Source organism: Sus scrofa, chromosome 2 (assembly GCF_054392235.1).
Source record: "Sus scrofa isolate SSC_HxYL_T2T_F1_AM1 chromosome 2, Sscrofa_HxYL_maternal_Yorkshire_Landrace_v2.0, whole genome shotgun sequence".
NCBI lineage: Eukaryota > Metazoa > Chordata > Mammalia > Artiodactyla > Suidae > Sus > Sus scrofa.
This window is the reverse complement of record NC_139384.1, coordinates 27525388-27549996: the sequence shown is the minus strand read 5'-3', so window position 1 is coordinate 27549996 and position 24609 is coordinate 27525388. Positions and strand designations below refer to the sequence as shown.

General features: G+C 43.2%; 1 protein-coding gene across 2 annotated transcripts in view; it reads left to right on the top strand.

Annotated features, from left to right (window-relative positions):
- Positions 1-24609, top strand: part of LOC110259278 (uncharacterized) — a 312263-nt gene that overhangs the window by 53075 nt on the left and 234579 nt on the right. Inside the window, exon 2 of one of the 2 annotated variants that reach the window (XR_014837071.1) lies at positions 14933-15045. The exons of the other annotated variant lie outside the window; for it this stretch is intronic. The gene's annotated coding sequence lies outside the window, so the exon portion shown is untranslated. The remainder of the gene's footprint in view (positions 1-14932; positions 15046-24609) is intronic. 2 annotated transcript variants of the gene reach the window in all.

The window sequence follows — 24609 nt, the reverse complement described above, 5'->3', positions numbered from 1 at the left end:
TAGAAACATCTTCTCCAACCACAGGCATCCCTCGCTCCCTAGCTCTCCTGAACAGCAGTCCAGTATTTGTAATGTTTTCTAACTGCACAGGATGTCCAAGGGCATTCATTTGCTTTTCGGCACATCTGATTAATTCCCATCTAATTATTGCACACTCCCCTCCAGGGAGCCTGTGAAAGGATTTTTGTACAACAACTGCCTTTGGAAATGCATTCCAATTCTTACCCACTTTGACTAGTAGCCATTTTCTCCTCGTAGCTAATCCAGAGATTTCTTGAATTCAGTTTGGCCCAATTTTTGCTCATGCCACTTTGCTAAGAGAATGAAAACTGCTGATGAATCCCCCTTTTCATCCTTTATGTGGTTGAAGAGCTCAGCTTCTTCCCCTTTACTGAACTCAGAAAGTAATAGTAGCTTTACACTATTTTTGTTACTGCTAAAATACTGCTTTTGTTACAAATTGAAGGTTTGTGGCATCCCAGAGTCCAGCAAATCTATTGGCACCATTTTTCTAACAATTATTTTTAAAATTATGGCATATATGTTGGCTTTTTAAAGATATAATGCTATTGCATACTTACTAGACTACAGTGTAGTAAAAATATAACTTCTGTATGCACTGGGAAACCAAAAAAAAAAAAAATATGTAACTCACTTTGTTGCAGTAGTCTGGATCTGAACCCACAATGTCTCCGAGGTATGCCTAAGATTCTTTGGTTAGTCTTCTCTTTAGAGTAATGTATTAGTTTTCAATGGCTACTGTAACAAAATACCACAAACTTTGTGGCTTAAATCACATTTATTTTAAAATAAATAAATGTTTATTTAAAAATAAAATGTAGTCTGGAGTTCCCATTGTGGCTTAGTGGTAACAAACCTGAATAGTATGCATGAGGACATGAGTTTGGTCCATGGCCCTGCTCAGTGGGTTAAGGATCCAGCTCTGAGCGGTGAGCTGTGGTATAGGTTGCATATACCACTCAGATCCCATGTTACTGTGGCTGTGGTGTAGGCCAGCAACGGCTGCTCCAATTCGACCCCTAGCCTGGGAACTTCCATATGCCATGGATGTGGCCCTAAAAAGACAATAAATAAATAATTAAATAAACAAATAAATGTATGTATGTATGTATGTAATCTCTTACTGTTCTGAAGTTCAGAGGCCTGAAATTAGTTTCACTAAGCTAAAGACAAGGGGTTTCCTTGGGGAGGCTCTGAGAAAGAGAACACGTTTCCTGGCCTTTTCCAGCTTCTAGTGGCTACTAGCATTCCTTGACCTGTGGCCCCTTCTTCCATCCTCAAAGCACAGCACCCCCGTCTCTGCTTCCATCTTTTTCTCTAGCTTTGGCTCCTCCAGTGCCCCTCTTATAAGGACTCTTGTGATTATTTTGGGCCCGTCCAGATAACAGCAGAAAATCTCTCCCTCTCAAGATCCGTAGTAACTTCAGCAACATTCCTTTTGCTACAACAGGTGGCATTTACAGGTTTTAAGGATTAGGATGTGGACATACCTGGTGGGCATTATTTATCCTACCACAAATCCACAAGTCCAGGCTTGAACAATCTCTTTTGTGGCAGAATATTGCATAGAAATTCTGTTTCGTCTGGGGCATATTTCACGGATTACCTTATTCTTTAGAAAATTATATTCCACAAAAGTAATGCATAGTTAGTGTAGAAGGGTTAGAAAAGGGAGCTAATTAAGAAGACAGAAACTAATATGCATTTAATACTATCACCCAGAGGCTAGGTAAGTTTTTGGAGGGATCCATTCACCCACATGAATAAAACTCTCTATAACACTGACTCTCTGTAGTCACTAACACTCCACGAGAGTGTTCAGAATTTTCCCAAATGGCATCCTAATCCTTAGATCCTATAAAGATGATCTCAGCCATTATTCCATATTAAGCAGGAAGAGCAGAAATGTCAAATTGCAAATGACTTTTTCAAGGCCTCATAATTGGTAGATGAAGAACTCCAGGTCAGAAATTAGATTCCTGAGTTCCCAGTTCAGTGGTCCTTATCTTCCACCTTGCTGATTTTCAAGGGGAATTATTCATTGGTCATTCATTTGTGTTGGGGAAATAAGTCTAATCTCTTCCAAGACAGAGAACCCAAATGGACCTGGGTTCGGGTGATGTTTCTGTAATGTAATGTAAGCAGCCTGCCCTGTGTGACCTAGGACAAGTTGCTTAGCTCTATCAAGCCTTCATTTCCTAATGGATAACACGGGAATAATCATAACACCTGCCTACATTGATAAGGATGCTTTTAGTTGCTTGAAACTGAGAAATTCAGATAAAATTACTTAAATAATAAATTCCAGGAATAAATGTAACTTCGGGCAAGGCATGACCTAGCATCTCCAATCCCTGGTTCTCTCACTCTTCATTTCTTGGCTCTACTTTCTCAGCATTGGCTCTCATTTTGGAAATGTATCCTCTTATGTGTCCAGGATATCTTACAGCGGCCATATGCTCCACACTCAAGTCCTCCAGGGAAGAAGGACACTGTATCTCCACATTCCTGGCAAATTCTTGAGGTTTCTCCCAACTGGACTGCTCAGGTCTCGTCTGCCCCTGAACCCATCACGGTGGCCAGGGCAGGGGCCGTGTACTGACTGATGCAGCCTGCCCCACTCTACTTCCAGAGCTGGGGCTGAAGCCAGTGCCACAAAACCACATAGGGGAAGATGGTGTGGTCTCTCATGGGGCATTCAAAGCACTGTTACCAGGAGGCAGAGGGACGTGAATGCTGGCAGCAGACAGCAGGTGTGTCCAGTCAGTTTTTCTCAGCCTGTCAGCGGGATTAAATGTGGTAATGAATGTGAAGCATTTACTCAGTGCTTCGCACATAGGAAGTACCCAGTTAATGTGAGCTTAGTATTTTGTTCTTATTTTACAGCCTCTCAAATGTGTGTGTATACATACACATATATAATATATATAGCATTGATAAATATCATTGGTATATATATGTAACATAATATATATATATAACATTGATAAATATCATTGATATATAATATATATAAAACATTGATAAAGATGCTTTTAGTTGCTTGAAACTGAAACATTCAAATGAAATTATTTAAACAGTAAATTCCAGGGGTAAACGTAACTTCAGGCAAGGCATGATCTAGCATCTCCAATCCCTGGTTCTCTCACTCTTTATTTCTTAGTTCTACTTCCTATACTTCCTTGTTAAATATTTATATGTAACATATATTGCTGACTGTTTCAGGGGTGAACAGGATCTGAGCAGTACAGTCAGAGGAAACCTCAGAAATGATCTCTCTCTCTCCTCAAAGATAGGTGCATAGTGTAGAAAAAGCAGAAACTACAGATAAGCAAAGTGAGCATCCACGGCAGAGTTCCTCTGATAGGAAGGAGATGGGTGCAGGTCAGCCTTTTCACTGACAGGAAACTGTGACCCTCAGGGGGACAAGGACTTGCTGGAAGTTCAAGTGGCAGCAGGACGGGAGCCAGACCGCAGAGCCCTTGGCCCCCAGCCATCTGTCTTTCCCTCTTGTCCTCCCTGCACTCATTTGCTGCCTGGCCTTTTCCAGGTGCTTCTGTAGAGCTGGACTTGGCAGGCACACTGGCAGTGATGTATGGCCCTGGGAGTCCCAGGAAGGGTGTTTTGGAGCCTCGATGAACTTGCAGGTTAAGGGGAGCGGCTCCATCTGGAAGCCTGCGGAAACTTCCATCCGAGGCAGTGCTGTCTGCCACTCTGTCCCTGCCTGAGCCCTTTCTGCTGTCATAATCTGCCTCAAACCTGTCATGATACGGGAAGCTGCCAATTAGGGAGGCCACTTCCAGCTGTTCTGTCCTGGGCCCACGTTAGAGCCATTCCTCCCATCGCCCCCAAATGTTTCCCTTAGGGAGGGAAGGGTCCCCCGTGTAAGGCTGCTCCCTGATGGCAGCAGAACACAGAGCAGCTAGATTTGTGTCAGAAAGCTGAAATCAGTTATTGCTGACAGCAGTAATGATGGCATTTACAACATGACCTAGTTTATTGCTCAGCACCTGGTCTGAGTTGATACATTCTTTTTGAGAGAATGACTGGTCATGTAGGCATCTGAAGGGAAAAATAGCAGGAGGACTGTGGTAGGTCCAACCTCAGCGAGGGAGAAGGATGGGGAGGGGGAAGAGAGAGAAAGAGATGGGAAAAGAGAGAGAGAGAGATGGGAAGAGAGAGATGGGAAGAGAGAGAGAGAGATGGGGAGAGAGAGAGGGGGAGAGAGAGAGATGGGGGAGAGAGAAAAAAAGGGAGAGGTGGGGTGGGGGAGGAGAGAGAGAGGGAGGGAGAGAGAGATGGAGAGAGAGGGGGGAGAGAAGGAGAGAAAGGGGAGAACATGTATGCGTATTTATTCCCAATGCTCATTATTTCCAATACCAATTGATACCATTTATTAAGTGACAGGTACCAGGATATGTGTTTGAAACACATTTTCTCTAATCTTCACCACAGTTATGCAAAACAACATTATTATCCACAGTCCAGTGATTAGAAAACCAGGGCCCAGAGAAGGGAAGTTAGTTTACCCAAGGTCGTACAGCTGGCAAGAGGAGAAGCCCGGTTCTGACCTAGTTCTGTCTGATCTCAGAGCCCAAGCTCTTTCCACGTTGTGCTGTTTCTGGTGTATCACACTCAGCTGGTGTCTCCTTGACCTCTTTCATGAAAGGGCTGATGTCACACACTTACGAACCAGTAGTGGGCTTATATTCTCACTTGGGTTACTTTTGAGAATTGGAAGGTTCCTAAGGCAGGAGGTTGGAGATGCTGGGGGGCAGAGTATGTGCATGGGCTCCCAGGGTGGATCCTAATTGTGCCCACTGTTGCAGCCTCTATCCATAATGCTATTTTATTAACTGTGGTCCTACATCTCTGCTGCAGCCTAGCGTAATCCAGGGGCAGGAGGCTGGAAAGTGACTAATGAGAATAATTTCTTGATCCATGGGGCTGTTCTTTGCGGATTGAAAAGGGCCTTGTTAAAAATGATAGAGTCTCGAAGTTCCCGTTGTGGCTCAGTGGTTAACAAATCTGACTAGGAACCAGGAGGTTGTGAGTTTGATCCCTGGTCTTGATCAGTGGGTTAAGGATCTGGCATTGCCGTGAGCTGTGGTGTGGGTCACAGAGGTGGCTCAGATCTGGTGTTGCTGTGGCTCTGGTGTAGGCTGGCGGCTACAGCTCTGATTGGACTCACAGCCTGGGAACCTCCATATGCCGCAGGTGCAGCCTTAGAAAAGACAAAAGACAAAAAAAAAAGAAAAGAAAAAAGAAAAAGAAATGGTAGAGTCTCATTTTCACACTATTGCTTTGCTATCTAGACATTAAAATTCTTAAAAAATAAGCCATTCCAGATATTTGGAGGGTGGCTGAGCCAGCAAAGCTCAAGGCTGCAGCCGCTCATTCACAGGCCCTCCAGCACCAGATATGGCTCTGGGCAGTTGTTCTAACGTGCTCCATCCTTTGCTTGTCTCCATTGCCATCTCCAGCAAGTCTCTGTTTTGTAATGAAACTCTCAGCATGTGCCCACCACTGGGTCCCTGCTCCCTGCCGATGGCTCAACCTCAGAGCCCTTCGGGAAGCAGGTGGGGCACCGGTGTGCGTGGGGGGTCCCAGCCCACCTCTGGGAGATGATTTGAGGCACTAGCTGAAACTTTCCACCTTAAAGTTTTTTTCCTCGTCACCAGGCATCATGCCCAAATGTTTATCCTTAGCCATACATTGCTTTTAACTTCGAAGTATTTTCACCTTTGAGGAACTCTTAGAAAATTGAAATCATCCCGAGAGGACAAATACCTCAGGGATTGTTTCGGATGTGGGTCAGGTGTCTGGGGCTGGGAAGGGCACAGACAGGCTTCCGGAGGGGGGATGGAAGAGGGAGAAAGGGCACAAAAGGCGGTGTCTGTATCTCCATTTTGCAGAGAGGTGGTTGCCAACAGTTAGAGGAAACTTCCAGAAAGGGTGCAGGATCCTGTGATACAGACACTGGAGGACTAGATGGCAAAACAGCCCTCTTGTCGGGAAAAGGCAGTGTCTCCTGACAGAGAAGAAGGTCAGGATGCCATAGCCCCGTCAGAGCAGCGTTTGGAAAATGCCAGCCAATAACATCCTCTACGGCCGCCTTCCTCCGTCGGAGTGGCGCTCAGAGCAGGGCCCATACAGGCCGGGCCACTGTCACCTGGTGCAACAGGCAGGAAATGGTCTCTTTTACAGGGTACGTGAAGATGAAGTGAGGGCAGAGCATGGAGCTCTGGAAGAGCAGGAGATCCCTGACTTGCCTTGTTCTTTCATTGTCTCTGAAGTGCTGGCCCTAGGAGGTGTTCAGGAGAGGCTTCCTGAATGCAGTGGACAAGGGACAGGCTGGGCATGCAGTGAAGGAGAGGAGTAAGGGAGTAAGAAAGGACACTGGGGAGTCTCCGTTGCAGCGCAGCAGAAACAAATCCAACTAGGAACCATGAGGTTGTGTGTTCGATCCCTGGCTTTGCTCGGTGGGTTAAAGATCCGGCGTTGCCCTGAGCTTTGGTGTAGGTAGTAGACGTGGCTCGGGTCCCAAGTTGCTGTGGCTGTGGCGTAGGCCAGCAGCTGTGGCTCTGATTAGACCCCTAGCCTGGGAACCTCCATGTGTCGTGTCATGGGTGCAGCCCTAAAAAAAAGAAAAAAAGGACACTGGAGGAGCTGACCTGGTCTGGAGGTCAGAGGCAGCTCCTATGAGAAAGGGGTGCCTGAGCTGAGATATGAAGGGACAGGAAGGGCAAGGGGATATATGCTCCCTGCTGAAGGAACAGCACGAGCTAAGGCAGTTGTACAGTCGTTTCATAAGGATGTGGTAACTGATTTCCACAAACTAAGTGTCTTGAAACAACGCAAGCTTATTCTCTTAGCGTTTCAGAGGTAAGAAGTCAGAAATGGGCCTCTCGGGGCTAATATGAAGGTGTCTGCTGGATGGCGTTCCTTGTGGAGGTTCTAATGGAGCCTCTGTCTCTCCCAGAGGTTCTCTGAGTCCAGGTAGAGAGGGTCTATCATGAGCAACTAAGACGTCTGCCCCTAGAAGGTCCTGCAAGTCCTGGTAAGGACTTTGATGTTTACCCTAAAAACATGAGGAAGCTGTAGAAATATTTTCATTAGAAGCTTTGGGGGAGAGTCACATACTCAGATCCACCCACGTGCATTCAGGTTTCAACAGATCACCCTGATATATCCTTGACAATAAAAGACCGACCTGGTGATGCAAAAAGCATTTTCTACACCATGCCCACATTTTCTCTACATGGTGATTAGTTGTGGTTGGTGGGGGTATTTGTTCTGATAGAAAAGCAGCACAGGGAGCTCCTGTCATGGCCCAGTGGAAATGAATACGACTAGCATCCAGGAGGATGCAGGTTCAATCCCTGGCCTTGCTCAGTGGGTTAAGGATCCGGCATTGCCGTGAGCTGGGGTGTAGGCCGGCAGCTGCAGCTCCAATTCGACCCCTAGCCTGGGAACTTCCATATGCCGTGGGAAGCGGCCCTAGAAAAGGCAAAAAGACAAAAAAAAAAAAAAAAAGTAAAGCAGCACAGATGCAGTTTCAGAGTTAGATTGGGGTGATGAATGGATTTCTATCAGTGCCTGCGAACATTTTTTTTTTTTTTTGTCTTTTTGCTATTTCTTTGGGCCGCTCCCGTGGCATATGGAGGTTCCCAGGCTAGGGGTCGAATTGGAGCTGTAGCCGCCAACCTACGCCAGAGCCACAGCAACGCGGGATCCGAGCCGCGTCTGCAACCTACACCACAGCTCACGGCAACGCTGGATCATTAACCCACTGAGCTAGGGCAGGGACCGAACCCGCAACCTCATGGTTCCTAGTCGGATTCCTTAACCACTGCGCCACGACGGGAACTCCCCTCCAAACATTTTTAACACTTTTCCAACATCATTTAACACGGCGCAGGTAAGACTGATTACTGCCCAGAGCATACTGGGGAAATGGGGCAGGCTGCTCACAGCCGGTGGCAGCTGGCCTGGTGTCTCTGGCTCCCCCAAGCCCCAGCCAGGGCAGAGGGGCTCAACATCTGGAGACATCTGCCAGTCATTCCCAGCCCTCAGTGAGCCCTGGCGTGGGAGTGGGACACGCTGGGTTCCAGGGCAGGGGCTGGATTTAACCCTCTCACTGCTGCTTCCTGTCTATGCTGCTCCTCTCTCACCTCCCTGCATACCCATTTCTCCATGGCCTCATTGCTGCCACGCTGAGTGCACCTTTTCTAAATCCAGCGTGCTGCTTTCAATTTGTCAGGTGTCTGAGGTCTGATGGGTTGTCTTTGAAGTGGTCCAGGCTGGACACAGCCTTTCATCATCGTCCAGATTGTAGAAGCCGTGCTATGTCTCGGCTGCCTCTTTGCCCCCACCTCTGCCCTACCAGTTTTGTTGGTGGAGAGTTCCCTGTTTATGAACGACCATGGTTCAGTCCTCTTTCAATTAAACTTAATAAGAAAAACAGACCTTTGCATTCTACTTAGAGGGAAAGGGCATCTGAGTCTGGAGAGGCTTGAGAGGCTCAGGGAAACAGTGGCTTTCAATAAGGTCACAGATTAATTAGAATTGAGCTTAATTAAAACTGCGTGAGCATCTGGACTACTTTGCCAATAGAAAGGATCATCTGGGTATCTTCGAATGGTCCCTTTCTCTGCTGGGCACTCATTCTCTCATTTGAGCCTTGGTTCCAGCTGCTGTGAGAGGCTCTTGTGCCTGAAAGCTTTTCCAAGTCAATTTTACAGGCTTCTCTATGGCTGGTTAGTTTGGTTTGAGAGCTGGTCTAATGAAGTCAAGGCTTGATCCCCATGTGGGCCCTTAGATTTAGTCTCTTCTGCGGCCCTGAGTACATATTTTGTCATAGGGGCAGAGGAGACAGCTGCTTGGGCAGGGGAGTAGGTGCCGCATTGGGGTGAGTACTCATGTCCCAAGCACCTATCTCCCTTTGATCTCTGAGAGACAGCAGTGAGTGATGGCCTCAAGCGAGAGCTTAATTTCCTGCTCAGGAATTGAACCTGGGCAGCCTGGGTGAAAACTGGGCTAGAGGCTAACAGCAGAAAATTGCCCTGGTTCCTGCTCCCCCCCCCCGCCTTGAGAGCAAGAGTGTTTCAAGGAGGCAGAGACTGTAAAAACAGGTACAAAGTTTATTCTTAGAGACACAGTACAACCTGTGGGAGAGCACGCAGGGAAGCAGTGTAGTAGCAAAACAGCACACTCAGAGAGGAGGGCGGACACCCCTGCTAACAAGTGTACCAAAAAGGGTGTTTATCACTTATACAGGGGCAGTTCTTCTGGGTCTTTGTTTCTCTTTGGCCAGTTACCTTATTTTATTTCTCACACCTGACCAGACCCAAGGTCCTCCCCAATATGTGTGTGCATCTTTTGGCCAAGATGGATTTCAGAGCAAGGTTCTATGGGAAGGTTACCAGGACTTATTATAGCCTGGTATCCTATGCTTTCTGACCTTGATGGGTCTTTCTGTGCATGTGTGGTTGGGATCTCCCTGACCCAAGGGTGGGAAGTATGCAATCTTTTGCCCAAGCAGGACTTAGCCCCTCTCTGCTCCTGCTGTCCCCCCCCCCCTTTTTAAGAGTGAGGCAAATAAGTGTTTAGTTTTTAAAGATTTTTATTTTTTCCATTATTTACAGTTGATTTACGTGTTCTGTCAACTTCTGTACAGCAAAGTGAGCCAGTCATATATATGCATACATGCATATATGACTATATATGTTCTTTTATATATATTGTATTTATAATATATATAATATATATATATTTCACATTATTAAAGTGTCTACAGAAGGCAGAGTCCAGGAGTTCCTGTTGTGGCTCAGTGGTTAACGAATCCGACTAGGAACCATGAGTTTGTGGGTTCAATCCCTGGCCTCGCTCAGTGGGTTAAGGATCCGGCGTTGCCATGAACTGTGGTGTAGGTCTCAGATGTGGCTTGGATCCCACATTGCTGTGGCTGTGGCATAGGCTGGTGGCTACAGCTCCAATTCGACCCCTAGCCTAGGAACCTCCATATGCTGCAGATGCAGCCCTAGAAAATCCAAAAAAAAAAAAAAAAGAAATATAAAAAAGAGGTTAATTATAAATGTCTAGCCTGGAGACATCTATCTCCTGCCTCAGCTTCTTCCATTTAGGGCAGGTATAGCTCCATGTGCCATTTGAATGACAGAGGTGCTCCAAGGGGGGTGTCTCTGTGGAAAACTGGGTAAATGAATTTTATTTTAACAAGGGGATGCTAAAGAGGCTCCCATGCCCAACCTTTTCGTCATCAAATCCTATTCTTTACCTGGCTGCCATTTGGAAAGTAGCTGATGAACTAATTCATACTAAACTGGCATTGACCAAACATGGCTTAAAATATTACCTTTATTATAAATGCTTGTCTCTCACTGTCTAACTTCAGCTAGTATGATAATTTCTAGGTCCATCTCTGTTGTTGCAAATGCCATTATTTCATCCTTTTTTTATGGCTGAGTAATATTCCATTGTATATATGTTCCATTTAGTCAGACAGTGAGAGACAAACATCTTATGATATCACTTATATGTGGAATCTTAAAAAAAGGATACAAATAAACTTATTTGCAGAACAGAAACAGACTCTCAGACTCTGAAAACCTTATGGTTACCAAAGGGGACAGGTGGGAAGGGGAGGGGTGGACTGGAGGATTGGGATAGAAATGTTCTAAAATTATGTTGTGATGATGGTTGTATAACTATAAATATAATAAAGTTCACTGGATTATTCAAAAGACAGAAATGCTTGTATTTTGACAAGGGCAATGAATTTTTTAAACCAGTGATTTTTAAACCATCCTGGAGGTGTACTTAGGGTTAGGTGACCAACCATCCCGGTTTGTGTGGAACTGAGGGGGTTTCCAGGATGTGGGACTTTTAGTCTAAAAGCCAGGAAGTCTTAGGCAAATGCGCGAGTCGGCCACCCTAGCCTAGGGTTTTTAGGAGAGGCGAGTGTGTGACAGGGGAGTGTCAGGCCAGGATGGCAGGGTCAAGAGGAGGCTGAGTACACAGAGCTCAGGGTCCTTGCCTCTGCTTCAGCCAGAACACTAACTCTCTTGATTTGTCTCGTATTTTGAAGTTGTAGATGAGATTTTCCTTGAACAGCACTGAAAAAACCTTGTTCTCAAAGAATGAGGGTCAAAAGGAGCCTATAAAGAATAAGAGCAGGGGGAGTTGCCCAGGGGTAGGGAGGTTCTGTGGTTCAAGAAGACATCACTGCTCTGCTGACATGAAAAGCGGGATTTGGCTGAAGTCACAGCAGAGGAAGGGGGGAAGGTGGTTCCCTGGTGTGGAGAATCAAAGCATGGGAGTGCTTTGGGAGCAGGGTAGTAGTCGACACAATAATTTGTGTTTTTCTATTTCCCCCTGTCACACCCTCCCCCCTGCGCCCAGTTCACCTCGTTGTTGTTTCCTTACCTCAGGAGAGGTGGTGTTGAGGTGGAAAGCAGAAGCTGCCTACAATGCCCTTTTTTTTTCCCTAGGCTTTGGTTTTCCATAAATTATTTCTAATTGTTGCAGTTATGTTAAGTACCTTTGAATACAATGGAAGGGAATAGAGGGAAGATTTCCAGTAAATGTTAGGGATTGAAAGACTGAAGGTGTTGACTATCAAGGCTGTAAAGAGATGGTGAGACCTCAGAAGACAGTAGCTCTTTGTGTGTGAGTACTTGAGTCTGAAGCAGGAGATAGATGGGTCCCAGGCTGAGCAACTGTAATCTGTTCTCTGTGGACAGATAACTTCAAGATAAAAGTTGCATCCTGTTTGGATAAAAGACAGAGATCATCTATTTCTCATTCTTGAGGTTAAGGAGACCTCCGGAACTACACACTTGCAGAAAGGTTCCTCAGGGGTCAGAGAAGGGGGGGCATCGGACCATGGTACTTCCTGTCCAGTTCCCAGAGACCCTTGCACTAAAATCCATCCATCCTGAGGGTGGGGCCCTGAGTCAGACCAAAGCCAGACGAAGCAAGATAACTGGCCAGAGGACACTGCAAGGACCACCCCCACACAAGTGACAGGGATGGACGAGGCACAGGTACTTGTAGAAGTCCCAGTAAAGGATCATAGATTGAGGGGGAAATCTAGGGGACATTGGGAGATCACTGTAAGTTAATTGCTCAAGAAAGTCACCAGAACAAGGCAGGCTTGCTTGACTAGTGGAGGTGTGGAAATTGCTTCAGGTCATTGGGTAGGGATGGGATGAGACCTGCATTCAGGTTCAGACCACGGGCCAGGAGTTTGAGGACCGCCCTTCTGCTGATTGGAATGCATACCTTACTGGATACCCAGGAGGAGCTACTACTGAAGAAGGAGGAAGAGGTAGTTTTTTCCCACCTCCTCTCCCCTTGGAGGATAAACTGTAGCCCACCGGATCCTGGGGCAGAGTCTCCTTGCCTGCCCTCTTGCCTCTCTCACAAGTGTCCTGTCTTAATAAATCTATTTCTTGCCTATCACTTTGTCTCTCACTGAATTCCTTCTGCGCAGAGGCATGAAGAACCTGAACCTTAGTGAGTCCAGACATCGGGTGAGTGAGTCTAATGTAAAACTGTGGGTTCAAGTCCCAGTCTGGGTTCTGGCTGGGTCCAGGCCATTGGTGCTGTCCATTTCATAAGTGATTTAAATGACCTCCAAAGCATGTGTTGTTCCTCTTCTCCCTCTTCCTCTCTGTGTGTCTCTGTCTGTCTCTCGCCCTTTCCACCCTCCCCACCCAGCCTGCCTGTGCTTATAATTTCTCCACACCTATGTTCTCTCTCTTCTCTCTTTAAATAAACGCTTAATTGCCTCACTACCCTCAGTCTCTTTGCCAAATTCTTTCTCCATAGGGACAAATTTCTGGGGACCTACATCAAGTGGTTAGAGTTCAGCATTCTCACCCTACAGCCACCCAAGAACAGATCCAAGTTTTATATCTATACAAATATAGATCTATCTCCTCAAATGTTGTAGGCAAGATAAACCTACCTTCCCCTGGAGGTAGGACACTTGCTGGTTTTCCTCAGTCACTGCGAAAGCCCAGTCTCCCAGGCCACGCATTTTCATCTTGACCCTTAATGACCCTATAATTCCGACCACCCAATGCACTTGCTGCTCCAAACCTTTTGTTCTGCCTTTGGAATGCTGAGGTTATCATTTAGCTAATAGCTGTGTATCCTCAACCTCTACTTTGAGTGCTGGACTTTTACCCTGAAAGAAACAAGCTCTCCCCTGAAGATACTGCTTGCTCTGCACACTTCTTGGGTGACACTTGTATCCCTTATAAATCAGAGCCTGGAAGTAGAGAATGTGCCCTTGTATTTCCTTCTGCTGTTTTCAAACTTTTTCTTCTCTATCTTAAAAAAGACACAAAAAAACTCCTCCTTCTGTTGCCGGAATTTGGCCTCTGCTCACTGGTGCTGAATAGAAGCGCGGAGACAGAGTTTTGGGTGAAGGAGAAAAAATAGCTTTATTGCTTTGCCAGGCAAAGGAGGGTCACAGTAGACTAATTCCTCAAAGATTGTGCCCCCCCCTTAGGAGAGATTGGGAGGCGGTTTTATAGTTTTGGAAGTAGAAAATTGGGTTACAAATAAGGATCAGGGTAGAGGCAAGCTTGCATTGTTTTCAAAGCTGGTGTTCAGTGGTCTGCTGGTCTTCTTTCCGGAATGAAGAATACTTCATTAACATCTTCCCTGTTCAGTTCTGCAGAAGAATGCAAGATATTGTGTTCCATATTCCTTGAGGAGGGACCAGAACCCTGTGCCAAACTTGCATTATTGTCTCTTGACTGCTCCTCCCTGGTCTTTGCATCTGCTCCCTTTCCGCATTAGCAGTTGGTTGAACCTGCCCTTTGGAACCTAGGGAAGGCCACGGAGGCTGAAGTTTATTCCCTAAAAACAAGAAATAGGGGACACAGAAATGCTTGTGTGCCCAGGAACCCACAGAACCCTACTTGGTTTCACTTCCAGTTTTAAAGTAGTGGAATAGGGAAGCATTCCATCTATATACTCTTGCATTTAGAACAAAAGGAGAGTACTCAAAACTGAGAAAACTCAAATTCCATCCTAAAGGACACTAGGAGACCTTTGTAACTCCAAACTGTGATATTTGAGGGAGAGATGTCAACAGTAGTAAAAGTCCAATAGTGGTTCTTCCATCAGGAGAGGACATCTTTGCTGATCTCAGGCAAGGCTCACAGAGCAGTTCTGAAGGCAGTAATACACCCTAAGGGACAAAGCTCCATTGTTTGAGGATTAAGTTCAAGAGCATCTAACAGAACATCCAAAATAATAGAAGTTTGTTTCTCTCTCACATAAGAGAAGTCTAGAGGTTTGCCATCCAGAGTTGGTATAGTGGCTCTAAAAGCATCTCTTTATAGGAAACCGCCCTTCCCAGGAAGCCCCCTTTCTTGCCCACTTTAACAGAGCTATATTGTAACTAACTTTTTTTTTGTTTGTTTTTTGGCTGTGCCCGCAGCATATGGGGGTTCCCAGGCCAGGGATCAAACCTGTGCTGCAGTTGCGACCTACACCACAACTGCAGTAATGCCAATCTGCTTCACCGAAAGGGAACTTCTGTAACTAACTTTTAAACCAGGCACCCCCAAGCTCTACTCATCTCTGACCCAAGCTCACCTTTCAGATCTTTTCATCACACATGCTCTTGCCTAACTTGTCGGCTCTTTCTGTAGATCAAAGAAGCTGAAGTGAAGAATACATAATTAACAGATGACCAGCTCCCTTCCCCGGCTTCCCCTTCAGCAATCTCATGAACAAATTGTGTGAACAAGACTGCGTCTAAAGAAAAATCACAAGACGTTGACAAGCCTGCATACAGTGGGGGAGGGTGAGGACGCTGATCCCCATCTCCGTGATTAACTGAGATTACTTCCTTCTTTCCCTTTAAAAGCTTTCCTGGCTAAGCAGAATCTCCAGAGGTGGTTTTGGGGGGATGTTGAGTCCACCATCTCCCCAGACTGGCGCCATTCTGATTAGAGGCATCTTTCTTTTCAGCTGACATTTGTGAGTATGTAATTGATTTTATAAGTGGTGAGCAGCTCCACTGTTTTTAAAAAATCAGGTTTTCTGCTTTTCGGCCTCACCTTCCTGGTGTGTGGCTTCCATCTTTCTGGTAACCTCTTGATCCAGGGGTTTGCTGGAGCATCAGTCATCACATCCATATTCCAGGCATAAGGGAGGATAATAAGAGCTTTCTCCAGCTTTCTGTATATTTTTTAATAGAGACTTTCCAGAATTCCCTCCCAAAGATATCCACTAGAACCTGATTTTATGGCCACATATAGTTGCAGAGAAGTCCAGAAAAAGTAACCTTTTAGCAGTTTCTATTGCTCTCTCCAATAATAGAGCAGTTCTGATATGATGAAACTGAGAAGGACCCCAAGGGGCCTTCCTGGGCATAGGAAAGTGAAATGTTATTCACTATGAATATATATATTTTTAAAACAGTAGGACAAAAATAAACAGATATCAAAGACAGACACAGGAAGTCTAAAATACCCATAATTTGTGTTCATGATGAAGGTGAGTATCCTAAATAAGGAAACTGAACTAATAGTTAAGCTGTATGTTTTACAATTTGTTTTGAAATTTAAGAGAACCTTTCAGAAATAAAACTTGAATATATAGGTAGAAAGGTCGTTTCGTATCCCAGAAAAATGGCTTTGTTAAGAGAAAAAAAAAGCAATGACAGAGGCTACACTTTATATAATTAAGGCAATTTTTAATGCATTGAGTATCTCTGAAATTATCTCCAAAAAGTGACAACAGTGCTTGCCTCTGGGGAGGAGTAATTTTTTTTCTCAGCAGAGGCAGCTAGGTATTTACCAAACATCCATTCTCCTGTTGTATCTCAAAATTCAGAATCCCAGCTTTACCACCTGATAGTGACTGTTGTGATATGTACCATCTTGTTTCAGCTTAAGTCAGTGGTTCTCAACCAGGGTTATTCTTCCTTCCCTGGGAAATTTAGCAATGTATAGAGATATTTTAGTTGTTACAACTTGGAGGTGGGGGTGAGCGGTGGGTTGGTGTATTCTGCTGGCACTGGTAGAATGCTGGCAGAGATGCTGCTAAACATCCTGCAGTGTGTAGCACAGTCTCCATAGCAAAGAATGATCTGGCCCCAAATGTCAATAATGCTGAGGTTGGGAAAGTTATGGATGATGGGAAATAAACAGAGATAAAGTGTGGATTTCTGGAAGTCTCCTTAAAGTGGGCATGCCTTTCTTCCTCTTTCCTCAGTCCTGCTGCTTAGAATGTGGATGTGATGTCAGAGATTGAGCAGTCATCATGGGCCATGAGGACAAAGGTCATATCCTAAGAGTAGTAGAGTGGGAGGCTGGAGGGATTCTGGGTCTATGATGTATTCTTCCCTTCTTTCATTATTCATGCATTTACTGATTGTTTATATTGTGTCTGCTGTGTCTGCTGGAAACACAACAGAAAACAAACAAATCCATGTCTTTATGAAACATATTCTAACTTGTTTATAATAAACCAGTGGATAAGTAAAATACATAGTATGTCAGATGGTGATAAGTGCTGTGAAGGAAAAGAGAACAGGGAAGTGGTTACAAAGTGTCTATTAGGTGAAGTTTTGAATTTTAAATATGGTTGATAGGAGAGGTCCCAATGAAAAGCAAAGAACTGAAGGAGAGGAAGGAGTAAGTGGCGTGGACATAGGTAGAGCTTCCAGCAAAAGGAACAGAAGATGGCCCTGTGGTGGGAGTGTGCTTGTCCTGTTGGAGGAATAGCAGGAAGGCCGGGGTGTCTGGAAGGGAGTGAGCAAGGGGAGAAGGGGGAGTCTGAGTTGGAGAGGTGTTGACCTAGGCTTTGTGAGCAATTGTAGGACTTTGGCTTCTACTCTCAATGAGTGGGAAACCACTGGAGGATTTTAGGCAGCAGAATGATCCAGTCTGACATAGCTTAAAAAAGTATTTATTTTTATGGCTGCACCCACGGCTATGTAAGTTCCAGGGCCAGGGATTGAATCTCAGCCATAGTTGGAACTACACTGCAGCTGTGGATCCTTTAACCTACTGTGCTGAGCTGGGGATTGAACCTGCACCCCCCCCCCCCCCCCCGCCCAGTGACCTGAACCAAGTTAGATTCTTAACCTACTGTGCCATGGCAGGAACTCCTGACTTAATATTTTGAAGGATGCTTTTGGCTGCTGGGATGAACTAAATGGGAGGTTGGAGGAGGAGGGAGAAGGCAGAGCAAATTATTGCAAGAAGTCATGCCATCAGTGATGATGACTTGGACCAAGGTGACATTGTGAAGGTGGAGAGAAGTGTCTGATTCTAGGTATATTTTGAAGGTAGACCTGGCAGGGTTGATTTGTTGATGGATTCAGTATGTGGTCTTAGAGAGGGGTCAATGATGACTCCAGGTTTTCAGCTAGCGCAAAGGAAGAATAGGATTGTCATCTATCAAAATAGGCAGATGCAGGAGGGGAAGGGTTGGTTTGGATATATAATATTAGAGATGGTTATTAGAAATATAAATTAGGCAATTGATTTGTAAGTTGAGCTACCTGAAATCACCCCTCCCCCCTTTTTAATGACTGCTTGTTTGACATACGGAAATCCCAGGGCCACGGACCAAATCCTAGCACAGCTGTGACCTGTGCCAGAGCTGCAGCAGTGCAGGATCCTTTAACCTTCTGCACTCAGCCAGGGATTGAACTCATTCCTCTGCAGCGACCTGAGCCACTGTAGCTGCATTCCTAACCTGTTGTTCCAGGAATTTCAGGATAATTCCTGAAATCATCCATTTTGACCCATAAAAAATTGAGCTATATAATTCTGAAGTTCAGCAAAGAGTTCTGAGTTGAGTTTATGCATTTTGGAGTCATTAGCATCTAGATGTCATTTGAAAAGCCATGAGATTGGATGAGATCATTGAGTAGATAAGGCTTGCCCTACTAAGCCAAAGACAGTGTGTTAGCAGAATGGCCCTCTTTACCAGACCAGGAAGCATTTTCTTGTGTCTTCCTCAAGCCCTGAGAGAGAATGCTGAAATTGTGCATCTGTGGGCATCTTCATAGTTTGGTACTGCCCTTTGAACTACCTTAGGATCGGGCTGCTCTCTGCTTGGCCTGTCACATGAAGTCATAGCCAATTAGCAGAAAATGGTGACCAATATCAGACTCGTTTCAATTCATTTATTTCCTGCGTGTTTGTAAGCACTTCTCCCTTTTCATTTTTTTTTTTCCTTTTTATCCCCAGTACTTGAAACTTCTTGGACAAGTGCATAGATTGTAAATGAATTTTTACCAAGTGAACATGTCATTATATGTTCATAGTTATAATCAGTGTAATCAGCACCCACGTCAAAAGTACACATTTTACTAGCATCCTAGAAACCTCCCTTACACTCCTTCTCAGTCATCACTAGCCCTACAAATGTAATAGCTATACTAACAATTAATACCATAATACAATTTTCCACTGTATGAATTCTGCTATTGATGGGTATTTGGGGACTTTTCTAGGTTTGAGAGTAAGGAATCATGCTCTTTTGAGCTCATTGAGACATCTCCATGTCTTTTGGTGAATATGTGTATTCATTTTTGTTGGCTCTCTATGTGGGGATGAAATTTCTGGATCACAGCCTAGGCACATATTCAGTTTTTTTTTTTAAGTGGTTATATCAGTGTATCATCTCACAAGCAGTGTTTGAGAATTCTGGGTAGTCCACACGCTTACCAATACTTGGTGCTTTCAGTGTTTTTCATTTTAGCCACAATGAAATTTTAACTCTCATTTTTGTTTTTGATGACTAATGAAGTTGAATATTTCTTCGTATATATACTGGCCATTTGGATATCATCTTTTGTGAAGTGGCTATTGAATTATTTTTTCCATTTTTCTATTGAGTGATCTGCCTTTTTCTTGCAAACATTCTTTATGTATTCTGGATTTGCATCCTTTGTAGGATAGATATATATTTCAAGTATTTCTTCCCACTTTGTGCCTTGCCTTTTCACTGTCCTAATGGTGTCTTGTTGGTGTGCAGAATTTCTTAATTTAAACGGTATTCTGAATTTAAATAGCATTCATCTTATTAATTTCTTTCATATGCTTTGTGCATTTTGTCCTGCTTAAGAGATTTTGTTTACCTCAGTGTCATAAAGATATTGTCCTTTTGTTTCTTTTAAAAGATGTGTATTTTTTTCTTTTGCATTTATATTTACAGTCTATCTGCAGTTGACTTTTTTTTTCATTTTTTTATTACTCAAATGAATTTATCACATATGTAGTTGTATAATGATCATAACAATCTAATTTCATAGGATTTCCATCCCACAGCCCAAGCACATCCCCCCACCCCCCAAACTGTCTCCTCCGGAGACCATAAGTTTTTCAATGTCTGTGAGTCAGCATCTGTTCTGCAAAGAAGTTCCGTCTGTCCTTTTTTCAGATTCCACATGTCAGTGAAAGCTGCAGTTGACTTTTATGTATGGTGTGAGGTATGATTTAAGTAAGATTAAAAACTTTAAGTTTTTCCGATGGCAACCCAATTGACCTAGTATCATTTATTGAAAAGATAACTCTTTCCCTGTTCCATTTTGATGTCATCTTTGTTATAAATTGAGTAATTGTAGACATGGGGTCTGTTTCCATATTCTGTTCCATTATTCTATTTCTCTGTACTTGTACCTATACTTACACTGTTAGTGACTGTAGCCTTACAGTGTCTTGGTATAAGAAGTTTTAGCATAAGTGTAAGTTTTCCAACTTTGTTCTTCCTTTTTGTCATTATCTTGGTCCTGGCCTTTTGTTTACTATGTAAATTTAAAAACTAGATTGTAAAACAAAGATGTAAATTTAAAAACTAGATTCTTAAAAACAAAGATGCTGAGATTTAGATTTATTTTGATACAGATTATTTTAAATTTACATATCAATTTGTGAAGAATTGAAAGATTTCCAACATTGGGTCACTCAGCTTATTCAGGTCTCCCTAAATTTCTCCTAATAATATTTGGTAGTTTTTCTGTGTAGAAGTCTTGCATATCTTAGGTTACATAGAGTCTTTGACATTTGATTCTTTTTGCATTATTTTAAATAGTGTCTATTTGAGAACTTCATTTTCTTCTTCTTGGTTCAGTCTCTAGTCTAGAGCCTGAAACCTCAGGGAGTATGCATTTATTCTTCTTTTAAAAATATTGTGGCAGAAGGGAAGGGTGAAGGAGAGAGGAAGAGACAGAAGGGAGAGACGGAAAGCAGTTTACCCAGCAAGATAAAGTCTGGAGCCATTTGGAAAATGGACTGAAACGATGCAGGCTCACATGAGGGCACTTGAAATATCTCCACATTGACTGCCATCTGTAAAGTTCCAGACCTGACAGGTGCCTGTGAGAGTGTGACCACGTCTTTTAATGTAGAGCTGGTTAGTTCTTCTAAGAGGACAAAGCAGCTTTTGCAAATAACTCTTAAGTAATGACTAGCTCTGAAAGTGTTTTGGTTTTTTTTTTTTTTTTTGGCTTGATTTCCACTGCATTTGATTTTTCTTTCTGTGCAAGTTCTTCTGCAGTCTCCCCATGATCAGATTTATACCTGTCAGTGCAATCATTTCAGCTTCAGAGACAGATGCTTCCGACCCTCACCATAAACCAGGGCCCTTCTCTGCTTCACGCTGATAACCTTTAGGAACCTCTCCTCTTTTTGTCTCCATCAGCCAGTTAATTATTCTTAAGCTGTCAGATAAAGAATGGCCATATAGAGTAGTATGTTTCTTTGAATACAAATGTAACCTCAAACCTCAGGGTTTGTGTCTTAATGTACTTGAGTCAGATTGCCTGTGTAAATTTTGTCCCAAAGGGAATAATCAAGATGGATAGTGCAGTTTCTTTAAAGACTTGAAGGAGACATTACTTATGCAGTGGTACTATACAGATAGTTTCTCGTGATTTGAATAGGTTCTTGTTTTTGCTCATGGATGTAATAGATACATTAATTTGTGTCTTCCAGCATCCAGTCACCCTTCTTCATAAACAGGATGTTGTTTCTCCTCTAGGTAACCACTTCTCCCTCACTATTTAATCTATGTGCTTTGCGTGGAGTTGACTGCAGTCCTGGCCCTGTTGGTAGGCATTTAACTCCAGTGTGGTGGACCAGAGATCTGTGTTTTCTCCATGGCAACTGCTGTCAGAGCCAGTGGGTCACAAGGAGGCAGTTCTGGGAGTGCTGAGGGAGAAGCACACTCCCTTTGTTGGTGTTGATACTCAGAGGTTTTGTTCTGGAAAAGATAGCAGCTACCTTATCACCAGGTCGTCTTCTGAGCCAGGAGATGGTGAGACATCGGGCACTGGTGACTTTCTTTGAGCCTCTGAAATTGAGATACCCTAGACTTTTAAGTTTGGGAAGCCAATGCATTTCCTTTCCTGCTTAAACTAGTTCAGTGTCTCCTTTGTAAATTGAGTCTATGTGTGTGTGTCTGAATGTGTAATAAAAATATTTCTAACTCGTGTAGTGGCAATGGATGAAAAGTCTTTAACCATAAAGACTTTGCGTAGGATTACTTTGCTCATATTATTGTGTTATGTAAAGGCCACTGCCAATGTAATACAGCGTTTTTCAATTCAAATGTAGCAGCATTTCTTTTTTAATTTTTTTATTATGATTGATTTACCGTGTTCTGTCAATTTCTGCTGTACAGCAAAGTGACCCAGTCATACATGTAGATACATTCTTTTTCTCAAATTACCCTCCATCATGTTCCATCACAAGTGATAAGATATATAGTTTCCTGTGCTCTACAACAGGATCTCATTGCCTGTCCACTCCAAATGCGAGAGTTTTCCTCTACTAACCTCAGACTCCGAATCCATCCCCCTCCCTCCCCCCCGCCTCAGCAAACACCTGTAGTCTGTCCTACATGTCCATGAACTTTTCTGCTTTGTAGATAGATCGTTTGCGCCATATTTTAGACTCCACATATAAGTGATATTATATGGTGTCTGTCTTTCTCTTTCTGACTTACTTCTGTCCATGTTGCTGCAAATGGCATTATTTTGTCCTTTTTATGGCTGAGTAGTAGTCTATTGTAGAAATGTACCACATCTTCCTAGCTATTCATTCGTTGATGGGCATTTAGGTTGTTTCCTTGTCTTGGCTATTGTGAATAGTGCTGCGATGAACATAGAGGTGCATGTATCCTTTTCAATGAAAGTTTTGTCTGGATATATGCCCAAGAGTGGGATTGCTGGATCATATGGTAGTTCTATATTTAGTTTTCTGAGGTATTTCCATACTGTTTTCCATAGTGGTTGTACCAATTTACATTCCCAGCAGTAATGAAAGAGGGTTCCCTTTTCTCCACATCCTCTCCAGAATTTGTTATTTGCTGACTTGTTAATGATGGCCACTCTAATTGGTGTGAGGTGGTACCTCATTGTAGTTTTGATTTGCCTTTCTCTAATAATTAGTGATGTTGAACATTTTTTTCATGTATCTGCTGGCCATCTGTTGTCTTCTCTGGTGAAATGCCTATTTAGGTCTTCTGCCCATTTTTCAATTGGGTTGTTTGCTTTGTTGTTGTTGAGCTGCATGAAGTATTTGTATGTTTTGGAGATTAAACCTTTGTCAGTTGAGTCATTTGCAGAAATTTTCTCCCATTCTGTGGGTTGTCTTTTTGTTTTTTTAATGTTTTCCTTTGCTGTGCAGAAGCTTTTGAGTTTAATTAGGTCCCATTGGTTTATTTATGTCTTTATTGTCTTTGTTCTAGGAAGTGGATCAGGTAAGATGTTGCTGTGATTTATGTCAAAGAGTGTTCTTCCTATGTCTTCCTCTAGGAGTTTTATAGTGTCTGGTCTTAGAGTTAGGTCTATAATCCATTTTGAGTTTATTTTTGTGTATGGTGTTAGACAATGTTCTAATTTCATTCTCTTGCATGCAATTGTCCAAATTTCCCAGCACCATTTGTTGAAGAGACTATTTTTCCTCCACTGTATGTTCTTGCCTCCTTTGTCATAGATTAATTCACCATAGGTGTTTGGGTTTATTTCTTGGCTTTTATTCTGTTCCCTTGATCTATATTTCTGTTTTTTTGGTGCCAATACCATACTGTTTTGATGACTGTGGCTTTGTTGTAGACTCTGAAGTCAGGGAGCCTGATTCCTCCAGTTCTGTTTTTTCTTTTCAATATTGTTTTGGTTATTTGAGGTCTTTTGTGATTCCATACAAATTTTAGATTATTAGTTCTAGTTCTGTAAAGAATGCCATCAGTAATTTGATAGGGATTGCATTAAATCTATACAGCAACAGTTCTAAAAGAATCCCCCTTCCTCAACTTCCTCATTCTCCAATGCCATGCTAGGGTCAGGAATTACATATAGACCAGAGTCTTTGTGCCAATATAAAAAGATGCATGCAGCAAGAGGTGTGATAAAATGAACTGCACACTTGTTCTGTTTTCCAGTGTAATGTGACTGTGGACAGATCTCTTAATTTGGGTGGGGCTCAGTTTCCATGTCAAAAAAAAAAAAAAAAAAGGGACTAATAATACTTGTCCTGTCCCTAGGTTTTTGTGAGACTCAAATGAGATGAATGTAAAAATCTTTCTGATAGGATTTATTTGCTTTAATGTGTCATTATTATTATTATCCTTCATGAAAGGAAGTTTCAGGAAAGACTTTGAACATGTCTGTTTTCATACTAAATTCCTGAAGTGTTTACTTACATTTCTAATATAGGTATTAGTGTATTTTTTTCCAAAGGCAGACTTAATTCATTTGGTTTTGCTTCCCTGGGGCTTGGCAAACCACCCAGAATAAGTTTACTTACAGACACACTAAGGGCAGCTTTTCATCAATTAATGGCCTATTTGAATAAAAGATTAAAGAACCAATGATAGTTTCTAGTGGGCCCTATTGGATGTCTACCACTCGGCATTCATTCTCCCCAACTCCTGTCTAATCTCATTTTTGTTTCTATCTCCTTCCCATCCCTGGCTCTAGGAGGAACCCTGATTTCTAAAGTTGTTAACACATGGCATCCTTTAATGGCACTTACTCATCCAAGGGTGGAGGGATGTGCTGAGCTGGTCCAATCAGAGGGAGAGGCTTTTCTTTCTCCCCTGCTGGATGTAGACAGGGAGGTATGTAGCTCCAACAGTCATAGGCTGCCATGTTGCTACAAGGGGGAAAAGCAGCCCTTAGAGGAAGTGGATATTGAAGAAAGCAGAGAAGGAAAGGTAGAGAGAACCTGGGTTTTTATAGCATCATTGTGTTTCTGGGCTTCCAGCTGTAGGCTTTCTAGCATTTCCTTACTAATTTAGCCAGTTTAATTCTGCATTTTCTATTACTTGCAACAAAGATCTTCTCAATGATCCCACAATTTTTCTGGGAACCTTTGAGATGCAATTATAGCAAAGTTTATGTGTTGGGGTACTGTTTTCCCATATTTGCTAATCTGCAGTCAAACTTTTTTCCCTTTCTTAGGAAGATCAGAACAAAGATGTTAGCAATCACTTGGATTCAGTATTGAGAGTGAATCAGTCTTTGGCATATTACTATGCCAGTCTATTATTGCCATTTGAAAACTTGTCAGTGTATTTTAG